Genomic DNA, 16,959 nt, shown 5'->3' with positions numbered 1-16,959 from the left:
AAATAGATATGCAAATATAGCATACAATCTTTCAGTCTTACAGTAATTTACAACAATACAATAATATACAACAATACCATTAAATTACAAATTACAATCCTCTGTTTCAGTTTATTCTTTTCTGTATTGATCAAGTAATGATGTCTTTAATCTATTTTTGAACTGAATGATATTATGGCTCTGTTTAATATCATTGTTCAGTCCATTCCATAAGGTCACCCCACAAACTGAAACACACATGCTTTTAACAACAGTTCGCACAAGTGGTTGCCTAAACATACAATGACCTCTTAGATGATATACCCCATTTCTTTCATCAAACATTGCACCTATGTTAAACGGTAAAATTTTTTCTTTAACTTTAAACATAAATTGAGCAGTTTTAAATACAACAATGTCCATAAATTTCAGCAAATGTGAATTAAAGAACCAATGATTAGTGTGTTCATAATACCCAATGTGATTAATTATCCTAATTGCTCTTTTTGTAATACACACATTTTTTTCAAATTGCTTTTATAAGTATTTCCCCACACTTCCCACACAATATAACATATATGGTACAATAAGGGTGCAGTACAGAGTGTGTATGTTTTTTGTTCAAGATGTATCTAGTTTTACTCAATATACCAATACTCCTGGCCATTTTTGAGCACAAATATTTAATGTGTGGCTTCCAGCAGAGTTTATGGTCAAGAACAGCACCCAAAAATTTATTTTCGTAGACTCTTTCAATTATTTCATTATCAATTACCATTGTAACATCTCGATTTATAGTACGATTTCCGAATAACATAAATTTAGTTTTGTTCAAGTTTAAAGATAACTTATTTGATCAAACCATAGTTTTAATTTATTCATTTCATTAGTGACCATTTCCATTGTCTGCTGCAAATTATCCCCACAACCAAAAATATTTGTGTCATCTGCAAAAATAGTAAATTTTAGTACATGTGATGATTTACAGATATCATTTAAGTAAAGGATAAACAATTTAGGGCCCAAAACTGACCCCTGTGGAACTCCACAGGAAATATTAAGACTGGTTGACCGGTGATTACCCATTTGAACAAACTGACTCCTGTTTTCAATATAGCTTTTCATCCAGTTATAGGCCAAACCTCTGATGCCATAACTTTCCAATTTTTTTAACATCATTTCGTGATCAACAGTATCAAAAGCTTTTTTTAAATCTATGAAAACCCCCACTGCATAGTTTTTATTTTCAATACAATTTGATAATCTTTCAACTAACTCAATAAGTGCCATAGACGTTGATCTACCAGATCGGAATCCATACTGACTATCAATTAGTAAATTGTTTTTATCAATGAAGTTATCTAGCCTTTTAAGAAATAGTTTTTCAAGTATTTTTGAGAACTGTGAAAGCAGAGATATTGGTCTATAATTATTGAAAATATGTGAGTCACCAGATTTATGCAATGGGATTACTTTAGCTACTTTCATCTAATCAGGAAATACTCCTGTTTTAAATGATATGTATATATATATATGATAATGGGTCAACAATCCCGTCTATTACTTTTTTTAATATAGACATATCAATGTCATCACAATCTTTGGAAGTTTTATTATTACATTTATTTACAATCTCTATAATTTCCCTGCCTTCTACAGTTCCCAAAAACAATGAAAATGGGTTATTGTCCACATGGTCCATCACAAAATAATTCGTCCCTATGTAATTTATGTCTTTGGCCAAATTAGGACCCACATTAACAAAGTAATTGTTGAATCTGTCAACCACTTCATTCATATTTGACCACGTCTTATCATTCTCGTTAAAGTTTTCCGGATAATTAATTTTATTAAGTCCTTTAGTAATAATTGCATTTAATGTATTCCATGTTCCTTTAACATTATATTTGTTATTATCTAGTAATTTGTTATAATAATCCTTCTTACATATCCTCATTATGGTAGTTAATTTATTTTTATATTTCTTATATTTTAACTCAGATTCTTTCGTTCTATATTTTATGAAATTCCTATAAAGGGTATTCTTTTTTTACAGGCATTTTGAATCTTTTTTAGACATCCAGGGTGTTTCAGAATGTTTCCTTTATTACAGTATTGTTTTATTGGACAGTTTTTATTATATAAAGTTATAAATATATCTAAGAATAATTCATATGCCTCGTAAGGGTCCAGCTTCCTTCATTACTTCCTTCCAATTATACTTTATTAACTCCATTCTAAATACAGAAATTGTTTCTTCAGTCCTTAATTTTTTAAATATAGTCTCATTACACTCAATCTTCCTAATAAAATTACAGTCATGAGTCACAAAGATTGGTAGGTGGTCACTTATATCATTAATTAATATTCCACTTAAAGAATTAATTTCCATATTATTTGTAAAAATGTTATCAATCAGAGTGGCACCATTACATGTTATTCTGGTTGGTTTTGTGATTGTTGGAAAAAGACTCAAACTATACAATGTTTCAATAAACTCTTCGTTGTGTTTTATTGGGATTTATTAGGTCAATGTTGAAATCCCCACATATATAATTACTTTTATGCTTTACTTTATTAAACATTTTTTCCATTATTTCTGTGAATATCTGAACATTGGATCCTGGTTTCCTATATACACAACTTACTATGACATTCTTCATTTTTTCATACATAATTCAATTGCAATACACTCCATTATGTCATCCTTGACTACGGTCATGTTTTCAACAACCTTGTAAATTAGGCCTTTATCAATAAAGAGCACCACCCCTCCCTCCACACCAGTTTACTCTATTCACATACTTAAATTCATATCCCTGTAACTCAAAATCCACACCCTTTACGGCATTAATCTTGAACTGTCCTAAATATTCCTTTATTTTCTGGAAGTTTGAATACAGACTTCTGCTGTTAAAATGAATGATAGATATGCCATAATCAGTTTTAATATTATTATTGAACTGTTGCTCTGTGTAATAGCTGCAGTTATTATTTATGTTAACATAAAAGTTATTTTCTGGATCAATGTACTGTTCAAAATCAGGCGCACTCTGGTCAAAATTAAGACTAGTCATATTAATAGACATAACACAAACCTAAAGCTTTAACAGTGGAAAACAAAACAATATAAAAGCTACATGAACCAACCCGTAGGAACCTGAACTAGGCACCTCCAAACTTGTCGAGCTGCTCAATGCTTCTGATACACATAACTCTCGCTTGCTCTGGTGGGCCATTCAATTTAACAAACACCTTGCAATAAGAGGACCAGGTAGCTTGAATCCTTCCTTGTTTCTTCAAGAACCTTGCCTTTCTTGCAATATCTGCATTCATTTTAGTTAGATGCTCATTGATGTAAACATTTGTACCCTTCAATTTGGCGGCCCTTTCTGAGCAGGTCAATTTTATGCTTTCTGTTAGGAAAGTGCACAATGACAATATTTGATTGTCACTCTGGTTTCTTGATAGAATAATAATGTGACATGCCTCAATATTGTGTCTGTTTATGGATATGTTTTTGTCATGAAGGAAGGCGTGTTACCTGAGCCTCAGTTGAATCATCATGGTCTACGCTCTCAGCTTGCACATCCCCCTTCAAAGCATGAGCATAAGACCGCGGCTTAATCTTCAATCCAGTTATCAAGACATCATTCATTCGAGTGTACTGCTCCCAAATCAGAAACACAAGCTTCCAAAGAGTTAATCTTGAGCTGCGGTTCCTCATTCGACTTTTTTAGATCAGAGATTTCATTCATAAGGTTAATTAAAGTACGCTGTTGTTTGGCTATGGTCGCCAATCCTTTTTTATTTCTTTTGAGGCCATCTTGATACTTTCCCAGTCAGAACACTGAGCTGCTTAGGCCTGATGTTAGCTGGCTGCTCCTGTTCATTTCCAGTCCGTGTCTGATGGCAGCCCCTGGATCCTGGGCCTGATGAAGTAGGTTGTAGCGTGTAAGCGTGTTAGCTCCTCTGCGGCTACAGCGGGGTGTTTGTCGCATTAGCTTTCTCCGTCTGAAACCAGACTTTCACTTGCTCTTGCAGTCAAGTCTCAGTCAAACCGTTGTGATTCCCACAGTCCTTTCAAGTTAGCAGTAAATTCCCATTTACTTTCTGCAGTCTTCAGTTCACCACCTCACCATCCTCACCGTCACCAATTCCTGATTCCCTGCAGGTTAGCGTTGTGTGTCTGCAGGGCTGTGTTGTTCTCCTGCAGTGAGGATGAGGGCAGGTCCAGACTTTGACTCTGTTTCTTTTTAAGAGTCAGATGTTCAGATGGACACCAACCTCATGTCTGTGTTAGTATAGCTTACATGCTCGCAATGCTTTTCTGACATGATTCATAGTCTTTTGAGCCATCTGTATAAGCTTACAGAAAGAAAATGAAAGCCTTTAACCCAGACGTTACAGTTTACACAGACACAGATTCCTCCAGGACACATATAGAGTTGTGTCCACACAGTGAGGTAAGAGGGAACGGAAAGTGTACAATGTGTGACACACCACAAGGATCTGGAGAAATAGAAAACAAGAAAACGTTTAGCTCAACGACTCAGCTCAACAATGTCACCGTTAAATACAATAAGGCAACAGAACCGAAACGACGCCTGTGTTACAGAGAAAACCGGCATGTCAACAAGCGTCTGTGAGAAAGTGAGCGAGAGGGAAAAAGAGAGCGGCCGAGGACGGGTCGAGTGGATCGATGCGCCGCAAGCAGCTCGCGGTGTCCACAACGTAAACACCTCCACAGCGCCTGCTACGCTCCTCTGACCCCACAGCGGTTGAATCGCTTTCCTATTGCGTAAAATGACGGTTATACCGTATAAAGGAAACAGTCGAGCAAACTCGCCGGCATGTGAGCCGTCCTCAGACTGTTAACACTAAGCTAACCTTAACATTCAGCTGGCACTTTTTTGAGTAGTTAGTGTTAGCAATAAGCACGAATTACCACCATGGTCGTAGATCCTGACAACCCGTTCTCATTCTGAACTCGTAAAATAAGTACGTTTGGGCAGTGTCCTTCAACGTCCAATGCGACGAAAAAGGCACCCTTCGGCGTATTTGTGTAACGTACAGGGGAGAGCCGCAGTTGAATGACATTTAGCGAGTGGTACATAAGGGGAAATTGCTGCGTAAGGAGGTTGGTTGGGGTGGTGGATGGGTAAAACACCGGACTTTCACTCAGGAGACTCGGGTTCGCGCCCAGCGTGTGGCGTTGTGTTTCCCGTTTTTGAGGCGTCCTTTCCCGGTTATTTTTCCCCAACCTCCGCGTTTCCGTTATTGTGGCGCTTCACCCGCGGCCGTTTCCCCGGCTTTTGAGGCGTCCTTCCCCGGTTGTTTTTCTCCTAAACTCAACCTCCGCGATTCCGTTATTGTGGCGCTTCACCCGCGGCCGTTTCCCGGCTTTTGAGGCATCCTTTCCCGGTTGTTTTTCTCCTAAACCTAACCTCCGCGATTCCGTTATTGTCGCACTTCACCCGCGGCCGTTTCCCGGGTTTTGAGGCGTCCTCCCCCGCTTGCTGGAGTCGCTTTAAGGGACGGCAATAGTGGCGACCAAGCACGTTTACATGATACGCTAAAGGAGACCTTTAACGTCAATAAGAACGAGAAAGGCTCCTGACCAAACGTCCTTATTTTACGAGTTGGGTGTGAGAATGTGTTGATCCTGGAGACGAGGCGCTGCGCTGGCTCGGGGACAACGGTCTCCTGGAGAGACTCTGAATGCATCTTACCGTTGTGTGCCGGGCCGGGCCGGCCCAGGAAACCCAGCGCCAGCGCCAGCAGACAGAACCCAAACAGACCGCTCCCAAACATGGCTTCCTGTCTGAAGACCTCCAGCTCTGAATAAAGGTTTTCTGGTGTTTTTACTGCGTGTTGAGCCGGATGAATCCAACCAGGACGGTGACCATAACTCCCAGGTGTGTGCTGGGTTTGTGTTCCTGTAAAATGAGAGTTGTACCTGAGCCCTCCTCTTTGTAACTCACCTGTAACCACGACTAACATCAAACATCGCTGTCGTACCACAAAGGGAGTTGTTCCCTTTGTTTCAATCTAGAGATTATAATCTATAATTAAACTCTTCCTTGTTCCTGTAAATGTCGCCCAACCTGAATTTAGATTAATGAAACAAGACGTTAACAACGGTGACATTTATAAAAACATCTTTTTCTCAGCGGTTTGGTCCCACAAAGGTGACAAACATACTATATATCTACCACATGTGTCAAACTCGAGGCCCGGGGGCCAAATCAGGGCCCTTGCAGATTGTGATCCGGTCCGCATATCAATTTAGGTTCAAAATACACAAAACTCGTCGCTTTTGCCAACGTTTTATTTCCAAACGTTTTTGCTGCTTTTTCCGACGCTTTCTTTTTTCGATGATTTTTCTCACTTTTGCCAACGTTTTTTGGCTTTTTTTTTTCTCCTATGATGCTAAGAAAACTTTTCTCTGACTTTTTCTTTAGGAATTGATGTCGCCCAAACTGTAAGTGAGAAGACTTTATGAGAGATACAAAATACGGTCAAAGATATTTGACTTTTCTGTGGCCGGGTTGGCTCAGTGGGTAGAGCAGGAACACATTTGTAGGTTTATTCCTTGATGCAGAAGGTCCGGGGGTTCGAAAGTGTGACCTCCCCCCTCTCCCCTTTCATATCTAGCTCTCCTATCCATTAAAGGTGGAAATGTCCAAAAAATAATCTTAAAAATATTTGCCTTTTCTCTTGAATAACAACATGTGTATGAACTCTCCATCTGGCCCTTGATGTGATTCTCAGTGAAGCTGAGTTTGACTCCTCTGTCCTACAGGTTATAAATAATCACATCATAATGAAACTAGTTAACCAGACGTTACCAACGGGGACATTTAAAGCTCCGTTGTGTGAGAACTTCTCCCATCTAGCGGTGAGATTGTAGATAACAACCAGCTGAATATGAGGAGAGATTGTAGATAACAACCAGCTGAATATGAGGTGAGATTGTAGATAACAACCAGCTGAATATGAGGAGAGATTGTAGATAACAACCAGCTGAATATGAGGTGAGATTGTAGATAACAACCAGCTGAATATGAGGTGAGATTGTAGATAACAACCAGCTGAATAAAAGGCTGTTTAGACTGAAACCATCTGAAGAGAAAACACTAAAGTGGTGTTTTTATTCCACGTTCAGACGAGCGTTTTGGGGGGAAATCTGCGTCTCTATGGTGACGCAAAAGTTTGTGAAATGTGATCCACCAAGTCTGGGTAGATCCTTCCTTCTACTCCTCTCTCTCTCCTTCTCCTCCTCCTCTCTCCCTCTCCTCCTCCTCTCTCTTTCTCCTCCTCCTCTCCTCTCCTTCCCTCTCTTTCCCTCTCCTCCTCCCTCCTCTCCCACCCTCTCCCTCTCTCCCTCCCTCCCTCTCCTTGTTATGGTTTTAGTGTTTCGTTCTGTATTTGTGCCCCGTTTCTGTTTCCTGTTTGTTCCTTTCTGTTGCCTTATTGGTTTCTGTATGTTTTATGTGTACTTTGGTCTGTGTTTGTCATGTTCCCTGTTTGTGTTCTGTTTCCTGTTTTATTTTGATAGCCTGGTCTTCTGTCTTGTCATGTCTAGCTTTGCTTTCTGTTTCCCGCCTTGTTGATTGTCCTGCCCCGCCCTGATGTGCTTCACCTGTTGTCTCACCTGTTTCTGATCTACCCATCACCTCATGTATTTAGCCTCTGTGTTCCCCTTGTCTTGTGTCGGATCGTTTTGTCCCGTGCCTATGGTGTTTGTGTTCGTGTGTTTTGTCTTTTTGTCAGTCCTCGTCTATGCTCCTGGTTTCTCCTGTTTTCTTGGATTCCCTTGGTTTTGTTTGTACCCTTTTTGTCTTCATTTATGGACTCAGTTTTTGCCTGCTGCTGCTACAGGACTCCCTTGGTTTGTTTTTTTGTTTCATCAATAAATCCTCCACTTCACACGTTCTCCTGCCTGCCTGCCTGCCTGCTCTCTGCATTTTGGGTCCGCCATTCCCTACTCCTCCCTGCTCCCCACAACATAACGATCCGACCAACATGGACCCAGCAGAGAAGCTCGTGTGCACCAAGAAGGTGTTGGAGTACGGCTGGACTGTGCGGTGTTCGCTCTTGTCTGAGCCGGACCGGCACCCTCCTTTTCTGGAGAAGCTTGCCATTCAGCAGCAGTGGTTATCGGAGAGGCCTTGGGTGAGTCACTTTGTTCCCCAGCTGGAGGGCTTCAAGCACCAGCTGGAGTGTTTCCTGCAAGCCACCTCCAGTGACTCACCCACCACCATCCTGCCTCCTCCCCAGTCGGCCAACACCGTAGCCGTCGGTGTGTGCTTTGTCAACCAGCCTGCCACTTTGCCAGCTTCCCCAGAACTCTCGGGAGACTGCTCGGACGCTACCCGGTCAGCGCATGCCCCCAACCACCAGCAGCCTTATGCGGCACCCGGCTTGCCGCCTCACGGCGGGACCCGTGGAGGCCGTGGGACGGGAGGGAAAGGGACGTCGTGGCTCTCAGCACCATGTCCCCAATCAGCCTCACAGTGGACCTGAGCCTCAGCCGACCTGTGTGCCCGCTCCCCAGCACGCGCCTGCAGCCACGCCTGCAGCCCAGTCGCCCGACGCCACGCCTGCCGCCCAGTCGCCGCTGACGTGCAGCCGCCCTGCTTCGCCGCTGACGTGAGCGCCGGCTTGCCCCGCTGCGACGCAGCCGCCCTGATTCGGCCGCTGACGCTGCAGCCGCCGCGGTCGCTGGCGGCGTGCAGCCGCTTGATCCCGCGCTACGTGCGGCAGCTTCGATCCGCTGCGCGTGCAGCTGCTTGATCCGCCGCTGGCGTGTAGCCGCCCCGGATCCGCCGCTGACGGTGCAGCCACCCTGCTTTGCCGCTGCATGCAGCAGCTCGGGTCGCCACACGCGGCACTCCGCGGCCGACTCTGAGCTGACGTGCAGCTCACCTGTCCCCTGGGCTGGCATGCAGCCCTCCTGCCTCTGGGCTGACTGCAGCCCCCTTCCCAGCCCTCTTGCCTGCTAGCAGCACTCTTCCCCTGAGTTCAGGCCAGCTAGCATCTCCCCTGAGTCCAGGCCAGCTAGCATCTCCCCTGAGTCCGGCCAGCTAGCGACCTCCCTGAGTCCAGGCCAGCTAGCATCTCTCCTGAGTCCAGGCCAGCTAGCATCTCTCCTGAGTCCAGGCCAGCTAGCATCTCTCCTGAGTCCAGGCCAGCTAGCATCTCTCCTGAGTCCAGGCCAGCTAGCATCTCTCCTGAGTCCAGGCCAGTTAGCATCTCTCCTGAGTCCAGGCCAGCTAGCAGCTCCCCTGAGTCTAAGCTAGCTAGCAACCTCCCTGACTCCCCGCTAGCTAGCAGCCCCCCTGATTCCAGGCTAGTTGGCAGCCTCTCTACATCCCGGCCGTGTAACGGCCCCCCAGAATCCCTTGAGTCCCGGCCGTGTAGCGGCCCCCCAGAGTTCCCAGAGTCCCGGCCGTGTAGCGGCCCCCCAGAGTTCCCAGAGTCCCGGCCGTGTAGCGGCCCCCCAGAGTTCCCAGAGTCCCGGCCGTGTAGCGGCCCCCCAGAGTTCCCAGAGTCCCGGCCGTGTAGCGGCCCCCCAGAGTTCCCAGAGTCCCGGCCGTGTAGCGGTCCCCCAGAGTTCCTCGAGTCCCGGCTGTGTAGCAGCTCCCCTGATTCGCAGCTAGCTAGCAGCTCCCCTGACTCGCAGCTAGCTAGCAGCTCCCCTGACTTGCAGCTAGCTAGCAGCTCCCCTGCCTCGCAGCTAGCTAGCAGCTCCCCTGCCTCGCAGCTAGCTAGCAGCTCCTCTGCCTCCCAGCTAGCTAGCAGCTCCCCAGGATCCCAGCTAGCTTGCAGCCCCCCTGACTTCGCAGCTAGTTAGCAGCTCCCCAGGATCCCAGCTAGCTAGCAGCTCCCCTGACTCCCAGCTAGCTGGCAGCCCCTTTAGTGTCCCCGAGCCCCCTTGCGTTCTCTTGTGTCCCCGGAGCCCCTTGGTGTCCCCGAAGCTCTCTTAGTGTTCCCCTGATCGCTCTAGTGTCCCAGAGCCACCGTGGCAGTGTCGCTGTCCAGCGCCCGGGATCCCCTGGCTGGCTGGCTGCCCCCTGTACCCCGGAACGGGGACCACCCCTGGGACTTTGCGGTCTCCGGCCCCTTGGGACTGCCCGGGAGACCCCCTCTGAGACTTTGCCGGCCTCCGGTGCTCCGGAGACCGCCTCTGGGACCGCACCTGAGACCATCCCTGTCCCTGTCCCTGTCTTCATCCCTGTCACTGTCCCTGTCTTCATCCCTGTCACTGTCCCTGTCTTCATCCCTATCACTGTCCCTGTCTCCTTCCCTGTCACTGTCCCTGTCCCCATTCCTGTCACCGTGCCCATCCTTGTCCCCGTCACCGTGCCCGTCTCTGTCCCTGTCACCATCCGTGTCCCCATTACAGTCCCTGCCCATAAGTCCCAGTCCGTCCCATCTGAGTCCGTCCCGTCTGTGTCTGAGTCCGTCCCGTCTGTGTCTGAGTCCGTCCCGTCTGTGTCTGAGTCCGTCCTGTCTGAGTCTGTCCTGTCCGAGTCTGAGTATGTCCTGTCCGAGTCTGAGTCTGTCCTTTCTGAGTCTGTCCTGTCTGTGTCTGTGTCTGAGTCTGTCCTGTCCGAGCCTGTTCTGTCCGTGTGCCTGTTTTGTCTGAGTCATGTCTGTCAGTCTGCCGGTGCTCTGCGCCCCAGTCCCAAGGCCCCCTGTCCCTAGTGGTCTCTCTCTGTCTCCCCCTGTCCCTAGTGGTCTCTCTGTCTCCCCCTGTCTCTAGTGGTCTCTCTCTGTCTCCCCCTGTCCCTAGTGACCCTCTGTTTCCCCCAGGCCTCTCCGGTGCCTAGTGTTCTCTGTGTTCCATGTGCCCCGGCCCCCTTTGCGCCCGGGGCGCCCTCTTCTCTGCCCGGGGGGGGGCCCTGGCCCCCTTTTGCCCCCCTCGGTTCCCCTTGTGCCCCCTCTGTTTCCCTCCCATTCCTTCCTCTGTGCCCCCCGGGGTCCCTTTGTTTCCTCTATCTTTCCCTTTTTTTTTTTTTTTTTTTTTTTTTTTTTTTTTTTTTCTTTTTTTTGCCCCCCGGGCCCCTCTGTTCCCGCTTTTTTTCCGGGCCCTCTTTTCCCCCCCCCCTTTCTTTTCGGGCCCCAGGACTCTCTGTTCCCGGGGCCCCCTTTTCTTCGGTTTTTTTGTTCTGCCCCCGTGTTCCCGGTCCCCCAGGACTCTCTGTGCCCCTGGACATTGCTTCCCGGACCTCTTCGCCCTCCTTGGGTTGTTTTTGTTCTGTCTACTTTATTTTTGGTCCCTTGTCTTTGTTTTTCTGTTTGTGTTTTATGTTTTGGGTCGGATCCCCTCCTTGAGGGGGGGGTTCTGTTATGGTTTTAGTGTTTCGTTCTGTATTTGTGCCCCGTTTCTGTTTCCTGTTTGTTCCTTTCTGTTGCCTTATTGGTTTCTGTATGTTTTATGTGTACTTTGGTCTGTGTTTGTCATGTTCCCTGTTTGTGTTCTGTTTCCTGTTTTATTTTGATAGCCTGGTCTTCTGTCTTGTCATGTCTAGCTTTGCTTTCTGTTTCCCGCCTTGTTGATTGTCCTGCCCCGCCCTGATGTGCTTCACCTGTTGTCTCACCTGATGAGGTTGAGGGGTTACTCGGCGCTTCCTTAGAGGTATAAAGGCGGAGGTCATCGGCAAGTTTACAAAGCAAACAGAAACCATCATCCAGGCGCCCGATTCCGCCATCGCGTTACCCCTGGTCATTACATACTCAGAAAATCTTATGAATTTTTTACCTACCATCAGAGCTAATTTCCAGGGGGTTGGTCGTGACGTCCTGAGGAACTGCCGTATGATCTCCGCCTACAGGAGGAATAAAAATCTAAAAGACATTTTAATTCACACAAACCTAAACAAGAATAATGACCCTAGGGAGCGCTCCGAGGCTCCGGATGTTGGTTTTATGAGTCTCCCCACATTTTTAACCCTTACAGCAGAGTTGGTTTTAACCGGGGCAGGCCCTGCAGCACACAACCATCAATGTGGTTTATGCAATCAGGTGCAGGGCCGGCCACAAACTGTATGGGGGAGACAAGAAATGCACTATACTTAAGATTTAAACAACGCCAGTATGTTTTAAATAAGGGCGATGGCACAACTGTTTTATATGCACATTTTAAACTCCATGGTTCTGAAAATGTTCAAAGCATGGGCCTGGAGAGTAACAAGGCCTGGACCACGGCTCAGCGTCGGGCAGCGGAGAGGAAGTGGATCCATCTTTTAAAAACCATAGACCCTACGGGTCTAAATGAAAAATATTAAAATGGATCCACTTCTCTTTTTAACCTAAATTTTACAGGGTATTTTTTAGAAATATTTCCTCCTACTGCTCTGGGGTCTCATTTATAAAACTGTGCGTAGGATCCTTAACTAAAGTGTAGTGCGCCTAAAAGCCCCAAATTGGCGTAGCCGAAAAAGTCAGATTTATTAAACCGTGCGTACCACACCTGTAAGCAATGTTCCCTTTTTAAATCACAGACTGACTACAAGTGTGCGTACGTGGATCAGCCTCTTATCCCGCCCTGTACACGCCCATTTTTAACCATAAATAGTAAATACAAAGCCTCTCAGACGTTCGGGAATTCCTGCCAATTGAATTATAATTTCGGCCTGTTGTCGCAAAGTGTAGGGAAACCAGATCTATAGACTACCTTTATTAATAAAATCTTCCAAAACGGCAGGCAATACGGCACTCAGGACAGCTTTGATATACCAGACGTATATAATAAGATCTAACAGAACTATATATTATATCCAAACAAGCCTTAGTGATGAAGTTGAAGATTATATATAATATTTATTTTAAAAAACACTTAGCTGTCAGCCATTTCCCTCTGGAAACAGCCGGTTTCACCCAGAGTGGCGAGGACCTGTATTTGGACCGGGACAGTTCCGGCGCTTTTCCCTCTCTACTGGACCCAATTCAGTACATAAATCCAAGAGCGCGGCTATATTACTATTACAGCTACATTAGGGAATTTAAATCGGCATATGAGCCAGTCTTCGTCATGGTCCCTGAAGTCTCTTTTTCTCCTGATTCTTCCATTGCAGTCCTCCTGCAGGGCCAGCAGTGCCATGCAGCATTACGCACGGGTTCACCGCAGTATTTATATGTTTAGTCTACAACAATTTGTGATTGTTAACAACTAAAATCACAGCAACAAATAGTGGTATCCCCACCCGAGATACAATTTGAAATCAAAATGTAATAGGCAAACACACTTTTCTTCATGCAGGCTTTGTTATAAACAGTGTTAAAGTTTGGACCGATAACAGGACATAGAGGTAACGATTGGCGAGGACAAGCTGGCTGTATTTCCAGACTTTGACATTTGATGATATATGCACAGTTTTAAAGACAGATAGATAGTCATTTACACTGTGTTCTGCAGTTATCTAATGGTAGGATATTTGATGCTATCCTGTATTCCATAGAGTCGTGCCGTCTCATCCTCCTGCGCTCCGAAGCGGACAATGTGACGGCGAGACAGCGCTGATTAAATATTAAGAACAAATTTTTATTTAAGATTTGAGTTGGATTTTAAAAGGTGTTTATGGTACAATTATCACTCAGTACAAGCGCAAATAACACTGCTGGATTTCATCTTCATGATATGGTGTGAAGAAATGTGCGTGAGGAATTAATACTTAAACATATTAAGAGTAGTCTAATCGTTATTCCCACATGTACTCTGCAGTCTGACTTCAGTTCACCACCTCACCATCTGCGTCGCCAATTCCTATTTTGTCTCCAGAATGGTGCGCGCATGGGTCAGAAGTTTGCGTGGAGGACCGCACATTCTCCGGTCAAGTTTGTTTTTTATAAATCACAAACTTTGCGTGGGATGTGGCGTATGCACATTTTCAGCCCCGTTTTGTGCGTACGCACGCGTTTATAAATGAGACCCCTGCTCTGGTCTCCTCTCTCCCCAGGTTTTATCTGGGCCTCCTCTGTAACGCATTATACCCGATCTTTCTTTTTTTTCTCTGTTTTTTCCATCCTTTTCCATTTTTAATGACCTCTTATTGTTTTATGGTTTTATGATTAATAACTATTTATTGCAAAATATTTTTTATTTATTTTTTCTATATTTACTTTTTTTATGGCATGGTTATCTCCATTTTTACTATCCTTTCCTTTCGGGGGTTTAATCTATTCCTACAGAGGAGGTCCTACCCAATACTTAAGTTTTATTAATTTTAATAAATATTTTGAAGATGCCTTGTTTGTCCTTTTAGAACTTTTATTCTGTCTTATCTACATCTTAAGAATTTGATTGGATTTTTTGCCTATCACTAATATATAGTTTATATATATTTTATATTTATTATTATTATCGTTTTTATTATTTTAATTTTATTATTATTACAAATTGAATTACTTGCCTAGATTTTAGCATAATTATACACATGCCATTGGTTTTATGCAATTTTTTACTAACAGTTTGTTTTTATTCATATGATGTATTTTAAATTATTTATGTTATTTATTGTGTGGCACTTTTTACTTCTTAAAGCACTTTTAAACATAGCACTTATTATTAACTTTGAATGGTATGTGTATGGATATTTTAAACTTCAAGAGCAAGTAATGCATGACAGTATTTAAACTATTTTTTATTTAATTTAAATAACATGGGTTTAAGATTGTAAAAGAGTTTATTTTATATAGGGACGCCAGGCTTTTTATAATTTTATTTATTACACAACTATATATATGTATGTAGGCATGTGGGTGTTTTTTAATTTATTTTAATTTTTTTTACCTTGATATTTCTCGGGGAGAGACACCGGAGCAGTTGTGAGGTTGACCTTTTATTTAAAGTTTTAAATTCCCGCTGTCCTTCCTTTCCAGTGGTTCTTTTAACAGCCCCGTCTTTTTTATTTAACCGAACCTGTTTTTCTAAGGAGTTTTTTAAGTGTCTTTTTTCACACCAGTGCCCCTCGCAGCACCCATTCTGGGTACTGCGTTTTAACCCAAACCTAACCATCACAACTAAATGCCTAACCTTAACCCTTACCCTCACCTTAACCATCACCTAATTCTAACCCTAACCAAGTCTTAACCCTCAAACAGCCCTTTAAACTCGTGGGGTCCAGCATTTTGGTCCCCACAAGGCTGTGCAAACCCAACAGTATACTGTATTCTCTGGTTTTTGGACCCCCCGAAATATAGTAAAAAGGTACACACAAACAGACAGAGACACACATACAAACAGAGACACATAAAGACACACACACACTCACACACACACACATAGACACACACACACAGACACACACACACCAACACAACAATACAAACAGAGACACATAAAGACACACACAAACACACACACACACTAGACACACACACACACACAAACACACACAACACACACACACACACACACATAGACACATAGACACACAAACACAGAAACACAGAGACACATAGACCACACCACACACAATAGACACACACACACGCACACACACACATAGACACACACACACACACACAACACAAAACAAACACACACACACACACACACACACAGACACATAGACACACACACACACACATAGACACACACACACACACACACACACACACACACACACACACACACACAGACACACACACACAAACACACAAACACACAGACACACAGATAGTACTTATACGTTAGAAGCCCTTCTCCAATTTATGTTCTCAATTTTAGATTTCCACAAAAACTGAATTCTTTCTCTGAATAATTGGCGGACTCTGCTTATTGTTACACTTCATGTGCGTTAGTTTGATTCCATCCAATGATAGTGAAGGCTGTGATATATATCGTGACCATAACTTAAGTCATTTTGTATAAGTCTGAAACAAAATAAAACTAATAAAAAATTTTAATGTGTGAATATGTTTGGTGGAGCTCTGCTTGTAGTTCCTGATGATGTCACCAGAGGGCGCCATGACGTCATCACCAGCTCAGAGATGAAAACTCCGGACTTTGGGTTAGTTTGATTTGGTCTCATTCACCAACCGTTCTTACGAAGAAATGTGTTCTTAAACCCTTCTTAGCAGCACTTTTACGAAGATTCTGGCATTCACTAATGTTTTCTTAACTTGGATTTGTTCTTAGCTAAGAACAAAATCTACGCACTGAAAAGCACTCTTACGCACATTTGAGTGATGACAATTTGCTCCAAATGATTGCTTACTACATTTTGATTTAATTCTACAGTCGTTTACAATGGTAGTATTGTACTGTAATGTATTTCTGATCATTTGTTGAAAAATAAAATCATATTATGCAAAACAAAAACTCTACAATTTACATCAGCAATTAAACTGATTAAATCCTGCGTTATTTGGTGATTGATCGCTATTTATAGGCCCAAAATGCAGTGGTAGAATGTAACAACGTACAAATTCTTCGTAACTGTACTTATAAGTACATTTTTCACGTATGTGTACTTTAAGTAGACTCAATAGTGCATAGCCTACTTTTGACTTTTACTTTGTTATATTTTGCAGCAATTATCTATACTTTCTACTCCACTACATTTCTACAATGTTCCGTTACATTTTCATATCTTATTTATTTGGCTGGACCTGTTCACATCTCCCCATGTCCGCTGCTTCACACACTTTATTTGCTTACTTGCATGGTTAAAGAAAATAAAATACATCCGTGAATAAAACCAACCGCATTCCGATTCTGGTTAGGATAGGAACTTCTTATAAAAGCCAGGTCTTGTTTGTGGTAGTATTTACTAAAGTAAATATGTCTCTGGTTATTTGTACTTTTATTTAAGTACTGAGATTCAGTACTTCCTCCATCGCGGCTCCGACAATCTCCGAAAACCTGTCTCCCAGGAGGTGCACAGGAAGTGTCATGTCCTTATATGGGAATTTGCAGGGCGTTATCTTATCTAATTAAGAACAACTGGCACGCGCTTTCAGTTACGA

At 43.9% G+C, this 16,959-nt stretch overlaps 1 protein-coding gene across 1 annotated transcript in view; it reads right to left on the bottom strand.

The window, feature by feature from the left end:
- The window catches only part of LOC120571647 (protein NLRC3-like), a 615,005-nt gene that overhangs the window by 295,050 nt on the left and 302,996 nt on the right, over window positions 1–16,959 (bottom strand). The gene's annotated exons all lie outside the window — the stretch shown is intronic.

This window comes from Perca fluviatilis, chromosome 2, assembly GCF_010015445.1.
Source record: "Perca fluviatilis chromosome 2, GENO_Pfluv_1.0, whole genome shotgun sequence".
NCBI lineage: Eukaryota > Metazoa > Chordata > Actinopteri > Perciformes > Percidae > Perca > Perca fluviatilis.
Note: the sequence above shows the minus strand (reverse complement) of the source record. Positions and strands in the feature narration are given on the sequence as shown.